General features: G+C 39.7%; 1 pseudogene; it reads left to right on the top strand.

Moving 5' to 3' along the window:
• Window positions 1-237: 237 nt before the first annotated feature.
• LOC127173524 (interferon-inducible GTPase 5-like) lies at window positions 238-2,255 on the top strand (annotated as a pseudogene).
• The last annotated feature ends 8,794 nt before the right edge of the window (window positions 2,256-11,049 follow it).

The following is an 11,049-nucleotide window of genomic DNA, read 5'->3' as shown; positions in this document are numbered from 1 at the left end:
CAACCCGGTGGTTCTGACAACCACCTCTGGCTGAATTTAATTGAGATCGAGGATGCTGACAAGACAGCTCTCCTTGAATCCACAGTGTCCCCCACAGGCCAGAAGTCGTGGTAATCCATGCACCACTTCCGGCCAAAAACAGGTCCAGCTCCTGTATGCCTTTTCTCTGATCGTTCTGATCCCTCAGGTCATCGTTTCAATCAGGGAGGACAGATCCCTTGCCCGTTTGCAAAAACAATTGTGCTACCCCAAATTAGTACAGCTGCAGCCCCTTGGCTGATCCCGCTGAGGAAGGACCTCCTCTCTCAGGCAAAGGGAGCACTTTTGCACCCCCAACATCTATGGCCCCTTAACACAAGACTCAGCAGCTTCCAGTAAGGGTCATCAATACAATTTCAAAGGCCAGAGCCCTGTCTATTAGATATCTCTATGCCCTCAAGCAAATCATCTTCTCTGACTGGAGTGCAGTCTGGAGTGAAGACCCTTTGCCTCGTGACATTACATTCATACAGGAGCTGCTGGATAAGAAGTGCACACTCCACACTCAAAGGTGAGCTCTGTTCCAGAGAACCAAAGAATGACTTTGTGAAGTTGTGAAGTTCTTGATGGCAGCCAGGAGACTGAATCGGCCATACCCTCATACCGGTCTGACCTGAGACCTGTACAAACCCTTTGTTTGAGCCACTGCAGTAGGATAAATTCTGGCCCCTTTTGCTTTTGCTAGACTGTCCTTCTGCTGGCTTTTGTGTGGATTAAGTAAGTAAGTGACCTGCAGGTGCTCATAGTGAGCACTTCCTGCCTTGAGTTTGGGCCTAACGACCGCAAAGTCAGTGCTGCCACTTCTTAATTCCCCATAGTGGTAAAGTTAATCCAGTGCTTGTTCCTATTATCTCAGGGAACTGTAGTTACCAGTATGATTTTTGCTGCATATTTTCAACTGTTTCTTTTTATAACATTGTTGAATTTTAAGTTTAGTTTTTGTTTTTTTTTTAGATGGAAATGTTTTCTGGAGATGATTCCTGTTTAATAACTCAAGAGGACCTGAAAGATCTCAAAGAATCCATATCAACTCAGGATCTCCCAACGGCAGTAACAACAATCAAAGAATTCCTTAAAAAACAGGAAAGAAGAAGAAGAGGGTTCTGCTAAAACTGGTCCTGTAGAAACCACTATGGAGCCTGAAGCTTATCCTCACCCAAAATACAAAACTGTGAAACTCTGGGATCTTCAGATCGGTTCAGAGAATGCCACACTCAGCTGGCCAAAGAGATCATGAGAATGGGGAAAAAGTTTTATTTTGTTCGTTCCAAGATGGACTCAATCATTAATGCTGAGAAGAGGAAGAAGAGCTTTGACCAGAAAAAGACACTGGATACCATCCGAGAGGACTGTGAAAAGGGTTGGTTATTCAGTTCACACAATGTTTTTATTATACAGTAATTGTTAGAAAGTATTTAATAATTTATTATAAAATATTTAATGACTTTTTTTCCCCTGTTTCTAGGTCTGAGAAAGATCAGTGTAGAGGATCCTGTCAAGTATGATTTCAGTCAGCTGCAGGAGAGAATGGAGCGAGAGCTTCCACAGCACAAGAGACGTGTGCTGATGTTGGCTTTGCCAAATATCATACTGGAGATTAATGAGAAAAAAAAGAAAGCTCTAGAGAAAAACATTGGAAAAGTTGCCGTACTGTCTGCTTTGGTGGCTACGGGCCCAATTCCTGGTCTTTCAATTGCTTTGGATGTAGTCATTGTTATAAATGAGATAGAAACATACTACAGTACCTTTGGTCTTGATGATCCATCCTTGCAGAAGCTCTGTGAAAGATCTGGGAAGACCATTGAAGAATTCAAAAGTCTAATGAAGTCGCCACTGAGGTGTGGGATAAACCCAGCTTTAATATTATCCTTAGTGGGTGCTGCATCCCTGATTGTGGCTGAAAATGCAGTTGAGTATGCTGTGAGTCTGATACCCATACTTGGCAGCTTGGTGGCCGGAGGAATATCCTATGTGACAGTCTTTAAAATGCTGAAGAGAGCTCTGAATGACATAGCAGAAGATGCCAGAAATGTGCTATTGGCTTCAGTGCAGACTGAATTGTAAACACAGAATGACAGAGAAATGACATGTATTCAAGTAGCAGCTGCAAGTTTTTTCAAACTTGTATCAAATTTCTGTTAGTTCACTAAATATGAGCATTTCTTTTTACTTTTTTGTTTTGTTTTGTTTTTTCTTTGAGTGAAATGTACTTTCCCCTTGGAGAAATAATGCAGCATCATAATCTCTGTTGCTATACTTATTATACATTATATAAAAAAAATATATCACTTTGGGATGAGTGTTGTATTCAGTTCTTTTCTTAATATGATATAGGTCAAACTTTTGACTAAAATTTCAATTTGATGCCATTTGAGGCACAATACTTGTGCTTGTTTTGCATATGAATACAAGATTAAAAATTTAGGCCCGTATTCACAAAACATGTTAAGGCTAAAAGTAGCTCATAACTTGCTGATTAAGGAGAAAATCTTAAAATAATGGGCGTGTCCAGCCTAAATTTATTTCACAAAGCGTTTTAGCACTAAAACTAGCGCACGTCCTGATTTTGCTGAGTTAGATGTGTTCCTGGGTCAACATATTTTGTTGACCCTGGAACAACATTTTAATCCAAAAACTTAAACTTTACCACATCCCTACACCTAAACCTAACCTTACCCATTAGTAATCCCTAAAATCAGAGGAAATGATAGATGAATGACACTGATGTACAAGCACCAGACACTGATTGTAAGCCTAAACTTCACAAAAACTATAAACTGTTTTTTCAAATCTGATTGATTAATCACAATGTTGTTCCAGGGTCAACAAAGATGTTGATCCAGGAACATGTCGTACTTGGTAAAATCAGGTTCTGCAAAACTAGCTAGTAGTGAAGAGGACTCCCAAGTCATTAAGACCAAAGTTAGCAATCTGCCTTTAAACTTAAATGTTTTAGAAACACTCTGCATTTATCTGCACACGTATGTTTTCCTACGCAACTTTTTTGGTTTTGGAGGTTATACTGATTCCAAATTTTCCTTTGATTATATCCTTGTTGTCATTAACATGTTAGGCAAGAAGTAACAGCTGCTGACATCATCCATAGCAACAAGGTCAACCCCGCCCTTACTCTTAGCTTAAGACTTCTCTCTACTCCTTAGAAAAAGTTTGTCTCATCAGGGCCCATATTCACAAACATTTTATCTTACCACTGAGAGTTCTCCTAAATAGCAGTAGTTTTTAGCTAAGAGAGTTTTCTCTTAAAACCTATTCACAAAACTGCTGAGACAAACATTTATTAAGGAATAAAGAAAAGTGTTAAGCTAAGAGTAAGGGAGGGGTTGACCTCATTGCTACGGATGATGTTAGCATGATTACTAACTATGCACACACCCTGCGTCCCAATGTTCATACTATCCATCCTAAATAGCATATGAGATTATAATAAGTGTGTCCCAAAGTATAGTATGCTGAAAAGAGTATGCCAAAAGTCCCCGGATGGTCTACTATTTCAGGTAAAATTTTTGAAGTGTGGATTCGTGCACACTTTAATGGCTAATATTGCCCGCAATTCATTGCGCCTTGGCAAAGGTTTCGGTCCAGGACCACAAACACGAATAAAACGCATTACTACAAACATGGCGAATGCGCGCGACCGACAGTTAGGTACAGATGTTTAGAAAAAGGGGTTTGAGTTACCAATAATCAACATTTAACCTGGTAAAAAAAAATATTTATGTAATGTTTTCTGTGTTATATTTCATCTGCAACAGCAATGTGAACTTATATAAGTTACCAGTCAAATGAAATCAGCAGCAACAATTCACCTTTGCATGGCACAGAGGAGCACAAATGTGGCATTAAGAAATACTTACAGATTTTTGACAAGATTCAGAGATGGCAGTAATGCATTTCATAATAACAGTGTTATGAGATAATTATTTTAAATATAAAGTTTTTAATATAGAAATATTAAACGATGACTCAATTTAGGCTATACTTTAAAAATTAAACTGAAACCGCCAGTAGGTGGCAGTAAGTCAAAGTATTTGCGACGGAATAATTCATTCAATCGATTCAAAAACGTAGATTAATTCATAAACGAAACAGCGCTGTGTAAAAGACTAAAGATGCGCAACGGCTCAGCTGTGACTTTGTTTGGAACTTTTTTTTTTTTTTTTTTTTTTTTTTTTTTTTTGACGAAATAGAGGGCAATCCGACAACAGTGTTCCTAAAATGTAAGTCACTTAATATTAACTTTTGTATAAAATCAAAATGTATGAAACTGTTGTATAAATTCAGTTTCACTTTTGCAAACTCTTCTTAGTTCATCGCGATCTCACAAACGTGCATTTTAATTAATGAAGCTCTCTACACTGCATACTGAATCTATTATTTACATCGTCTCTACACTTTGGTTATAATGAATTACAAAAAAAAAAAAAAAAAAAACGCCGTCTGCTTTCATGAACTGTAAGGCTGTAAGGAGCAGGACGCGCACCGGTGGATTAACCCAGTCTCATGGCAATTCACAAAAATGTAATCTATTGATTCCTGTTCACGGACACCGGTGTTCGACCGCAGTAAAGATAGTTTGCGGTTTGATATTCGGATTTTTTTTGGCTATAAATGCACAACGCGCTGTCATAAACATGCAAATAATCCCGAAAGTGGTTCTCCATGATTTGTGAATTCTGGTGATGATGTGCCTTTTGGCCGAAATTTTATTTTATTTTTTCGACTCTTAATTTTATAATGCTTATAGCTCCGAAAGTTGGAAACTTAGCAGACTGAAACCAGTGTCATGTGAACCAGCTTGATCTGTGAATTTTTTCACAGCAAAGCTCTTGTCCGTAAAACCCTTGGTAAGTCCGCTATAGTAAGGTATGTGAAAAATATGCGCTCTTCATGTTTAACGTATTTTGCCATTAAACACGCAGACTGCTCAAATACAAAAACATTGTTTTTAAGTCAAATTCGATTTGTGAAAACTTTCAAAATCGCTATTTATTGCGTAACAGTGTTCCTAATGCTCTGCTCTCTTTTTCCTCTATCAGTACTGGTCAGCTGACCCTTCCCTGAGTCATATTATTCACTATTCTGATCTGTGAAAACTTTTACAGTTCAGTACTGGTCAGCTGACCCTTCCCTGAGTCACTAACATCACTATTTTGATGTGTGAAAACTTTCACAGGTTAGTACTGGTCAGCTGACCCTTCCCTGAGTCATATTATTCACTATTCTGATCTGTGAAAACTTTCACAGTTCAGTACTGGTCAGCTGACCCTTCCCTGAGTCACTAACATCACTATTCTGATCTGTGAAAATATTCACAGGTCAGTACTGGTCAGCTGGCCCTTTCCTGAGTCATATTAATCACTATTCTGATCTGTAAAAATGTTCACAGGTCAGTACTGGTCAGCTGACCCTTTCCTAAATCACTAACATCACTATTCTGATCTGTGAAAACTTTCACAGTTCAGTATTGGTCAGCTGACCCTTTCCTGGGTCACTAACATCACTATTCTGATCTGTGAAAACTTTCACAGGTCAGTACTGGTCAGCTGACGCTTCCCTAAGTCACTAACATCACTATTCTGATCTGTGAAAACTTTCACAGTTCAGTACTGGTCAGCTGACCCTTCCCTAAGTCACTAACATCACTATTCTGATCTGTGAAAACTTTCACAGTTCAGTATTGGTCAGCTGACCCTTTCCTGGGTCACTAACATCACTATTCTGATCTGTGAAAACTTTCACAGGTCAGTACTGGTCAGCTGACGCTTCCCTAAGTCACTAACATCACTATTCTGATCTGTGAAAACTTTCACAGTTCAGTACTGGTCAGCTGACCCTTTCCTGGGTCACTAACATCACTATTCTGATCTGTGAAAACTTTCACAGGTCAGTACTGGTCAGCTGACGCTTCCCTAAGTCACTAACATCACTATTCTGATCTGTGAAAACTTTCACAGTTCAGTACTGGTCAGCTGACCCTTTCCTGAGTCATATTAATCACTATTCTGATCTGTGAAACCTTTCACAGTTCAGTACTGGTCAGCTGACCCTTCCCTGATTCATGTAAATCACTATTCTGATCTGTGAAACTTTCACAGTTCAGTATTGGTCAGCTGACCCTTCCGTGAGTCACTAACATCACTATTCTGATCTGTGAAAATGTTCACAGGTCAGTACTGGCCAGCTGGCCCTTCCCTAAATCACTAACATCACTATTCTGATCTGTGAAAATGTTCACAGGTCAGTACTGGTTAGCTGGCCCTTTCCTGAGTCACTAACATCACTATTCTGATCTGTGAAACTTTCACAGGTCAGTATTGGTCAGCTGACTCTTTCCTGGGTCACTAACATCACTGTTCTGAACTGTGAACATTTTCACAGGTCAGTACTGGTCAGCTGACGCTTCCCTAAGTCACTAACATCACTATTCTGATCTGTGAAAACTTTCACAGTTCAGTACTGGTCAGCTGACCCTTCCCTAAGTCACTAACATCACTATTCTGATCTGTGAAAACTTTCACAGTTCAGTATTGGTCAGCTGACCCTTTCCTGGGTCACTAACATCACTATTCTGATCTGTGAAAACTTTCACAGGTCAGTACTGGTCAGCTGACGCTTCCCTAAGTCACTAACATCACTATTCTGATCTGTGAAAACTTTCACAGTTCAGTACTGGTCAGCTGACCCTTTCCTGGGTCACTAACATCACTATTCTGATCTGTGAAAACTTTCACAGGTCAGTACTGGTCAGCTGACGCTTCCCTAAGTCACTAACATCACTATTCTGATCTGTGAAAACTTTCACAGTTCAGTACTGGTCAGCTGACCCTTTCCTGAGTCATATTAATCACTATTCTGATCTGTGAAACCTTTCACAGTTCAGTACTGGTCAGCTGACCCTTCCCTGATTCATGTAAATCACTATTCTGATCTGTGAAACTTTCACAGTTCAGTATTGGTCAGCTGACCCTTCCGTGAGTCACTAACATCACTTTTCTGATCTGTGAAAATGTTCACAGGTCAGTACTGGCCAGCTGGCCCTTCCCTAAATCACTAACATCACTATTCTGATCTGTGAAAATGTTCACAGGTCAGTACTGGTTAGCTGGCCCTTTCCTGAGTCACTAACATCACTATTCTGATCTGTGAAACTTTCACAGGTCAGTATTGGTCAGCTGACTCTTTCCTGGGTCACTAACATCACTGTTCTGAACTGTGAACATTTTCACAGGTCAGTACTGGTCAGCTGAACATTCCCTGAGTCAGTAACATCACTATTTTAATCTGTGAAAAAATTCACAGTTCAATTTGGGTCAGAATAGTGATGTACATGAATCAGGAAATGGTCAGTTGACCAGTACTGAACTGTGAAAGTTTTCACAGATCAGAATAGAGATGTACGTGACTCACGGAAGGGTCAGTTGACCAGTACTGACCTGTGAAGGTTTTCACAGATCAGAATAGTGATGTTAGTGACCCAGGAAAGGGTCATCTGACCAATACTGAACTGTGAAAGTTTTCACAGATCAGAATAGTGATATACATGACTCAAGGAAGGGTCAGCTGACCAGTACTGAACTGTGAAAGTTTTCACAAACCAGAATAGTGATGTTAGTGACTCAGGAAAGGGTCAGCTGACCAGTACTGAACTGTGAAAGGTTTCACAGATCAGAATAGTGATTAATATGACTCAAGGAAGGGTCAGCTGACCAGTACTGAACTGTGAAAGTTTTCACAGTTCAGAATAGTGATTAATATGACTCAGGGAAGGGTCAGCTGACCAGTACTGAACTGTGAAAGTTTTCACAGATCAAAATAGTGATGTTAGTGACCCAGGGAAGGGTCAGCTGACCAGTAGGGAACTGTGAAATTTTTCACAGATCAGAATAGTGATTAATATGATGCAGGGAAGGGTCAGCTGACCAGTACTGAACTGTGAAAGTTTTCACACTTCAGAATAGTGATTAATATGACTCAGGGAAGGGTCAGCTGACCAGTACTGAACTGTGAAAGTTTTCACAGTTCAGAATAGTGATTAATATGACTCAAGGAAGGGTCAGCTGACCAGTACTGAACTGTGAAAGTTTTCACAGTTCAGAATAGTGATTAATATGACTCAGGGAAGGGTCAGCTGACCAGTACTAACCTGTGAAAGTTTTCACAGATCAAAATAGTGATGTTAGTGACCCGGGGAAGGGTCAGCTGACCAGTACTGAACTGTGAAATTTTTCACAGATCAGAATAGTGATGTTAGTGACTCGGGGAAGGGTCAGCTGACCAGTACTAACCTGTGAAAGTTTTCACAGATCAAAATAGTGATGTTAGTGACCCGGGGAAGGGTCAGCTGACCAGTACTGAACTGTGAAATTTTTCACAGATCAGAATAGTGATGTTAGTGACTCGGGAAGGGTCAGCTGACCAGTACTAACCTGTGAAAGTTTTCACACATCAAAATAGTGATGTTAGTGACCAGGGGAAGGGTCAGCTGACCAGTACTGAACTGTGAATTTTTTCACAGATCAGAATAGTGATGTTAGTGACTCGGGAAGGGTCAGCTGACCAGTACTGAACTGTGAAAGTTTTCACAGATCAGAATAGTGATGTTAGTGATTTAGGGAAGGGCCAACTGACCAGTACTGACATTTGACCAGTACTGAAATTTGAGCAGTCTGCGTGTTTAATGGCAAAATACGTTAAACATGAAGAGCGCATATTTTTCACATCCCTTACTATAGCGGACTTACCAAGGGCGTTACGGACAAGAGCTTTGCTGTGAAAAAATTCACAGATCAAGCTGGTTCACATGACACTGGTTTCAGTCTGCTAAGTTTCCAACTTTCGGAGCTATAAGCATTATAAAATTAAGAGTCGAAAAAATAAAATAAAATTTTGGCTAAAAGGCACATCATCACCAGAATTCACAAATCATGGAGAACCACATTCGGGATTATTTGCATGTTTATGACAGCGCGTTGTGAATTTATAGCCAAAAGAAATCCGAATATCAAACCGCAAACTATCTTTACTGCGGTCAATGTTCGGGTTTTTTCGTGTCATCAGCACGATTTTCAATATAATGTATTTCAACAGGGAATAATTTTCGTGCCTGCACCACGTTTTTCTTTCTACCACTGCAACACGTTCGGTGATTTCTGTTTAATGCAGCCACCATATAACGTTATTATTTTATTTACACAATTTAGACGTGTTTGATCACCTAACCCAACCCCACCCCTAAACCTACCCATTTGTATATTATATAAAACACAAGATATAACAGGCACACATGACAACAAACACTGTTTAATTTAAAATAAGAAAATACCAAAGCTGCATCCGAAAGCCTAGTCAGCTGACTTGCTGCCCTATCAGGCAGTGACTTCGAAGGCTCCAGAGGCAACTCAAGAAACCCTTTCTGACAGACTTCAGAGGCATCTTAACGTGCGGTCGTTGCTAGGTTACCTAACGGTTAAGTTGTAGAAAAAACGATCTTAAACAGATCTTAAAATGTATAAATACGTAAAGACCTCAATGTCATTGTCATTAAAGGTCTGCGAGACAGAAAAGATGGCAGAGAATGGCATTTTTTGCTTAAAAAATAAAAGCAGTTGCAAGTAATATTGCAGAACAGGTCATTGTTATTAGCGGCTGTTTCGTTATTATTGGTAGTATATTGTAAATTCTTACTACTCATTTGAAACTTTTTATTATTTTTATAAAATACTATTATTACAAACAATATTATTTATTATGCCTTTTACACTATTACTATTCAAAAAGTATATCATGGTCAAGATCTCATCTATTATATAAAGTAACAAGTCTAATTTCACCAGAATATCTTTGTTTATATAACGTTAGTGTATATGACGCACACGCACAGGATTGTGGGAAATCGAAGGCAGCGAAGGATACATCTATGCTGCCTTCAAAATTTGATCAGAAGAAGGAACCTCCGGAGACAGGAAGTGAAGCAGAATGTGGATTCGGACGTGCCTTGATGCCTTCCTGCCTCGGAATGCTGCCTCCGAAGGCCTACGTAAACCGATTGATCTGTGGAAGAACGCATGCAAAAAAGATCACCGTCTCCATCCATATTTTGCTGTAAAACTGTCTGTGCGCATTCAAAATTGGCGTCTGAGGAAGTAAGCGTTACGTCGGCTTTGATTCTGAAATGCCATTGGATCTTGTGTGTGTCTCGTGACCGATTGCGTCATGTGTATTTTTGAACAAGACGTGATTGCGTGCTTTCAGCTGTCCACAAAGCAAGATTATTTCAGCGATAAAACTTTACATTTCACTCAGTCTGTTCATAACAATAGGCTCGTTTGAGATGAGCAAAATCTGCGCAGAATCGATCACCGGTGATCACGGCAAGATGCATGCTGGTAAGAACTGTCCCCGAGTTACGTTCGCCTTGCTCTGATGTCATGCTGACGTGTGCCAAAAAACTCTCACGACAGCGAGACGGCTGTGTCGAATTGAGCAGTTGGGCGCAGTAGCTCTCCACCGACTGCGCTGACCAAAAGCACGATGGGAAACGCCTGGATGACGACACAGCTTAAAGCTCATTGGTTCAGACAACCGTGACGTTGCTATTCCTTTCTAAAATGTTTTATTTTTTAATCTAATATCATGTGGTTATGTTTAAATTATGCATGAATATTCCCAAACACTATGCCAGTGCGATCTCTGCGTGAGATATGTGATTGTTGTCATATTTCTATAAAAATCTAAAATACACGTTGTATTAAAGTAAAAATGGATGATAAATACGCCTTTCGTATGGAATTAAATAGCAAGCACTTTGAGTGTCTTGTTCATCATATTTATTTTCATATAAAAACAACAGAGCAGAAATGGACCTTTATCGCACCGGAATTGAACACCGGAAGTGCCTGTCGAAGCAGTGTATCGATTCTTCCGGTTATGTATATTTTTCAATATGCTGTAATCACTAGTTGAATAAAAGCCTGTTAAAATGAGCATCTG

Source organism: Labeo rohita, chromosome 2 (genome assembly GCF_022985175.1).
Source record: "Labeo rohita strain BAU-BD-2019 chromosome 2, IGBB_LRoh.1.0, whole genome shotgun sequence".
Lineage (NCBI taxonomy): Eukaryota > Metazoa > Chordata > Actinopteri > Cypriniformes > Cyprinidae > Labeo > Labeo rohita.
This window is presented reverse-complemented; position numbering and strand designations above follow the sequence as displayed.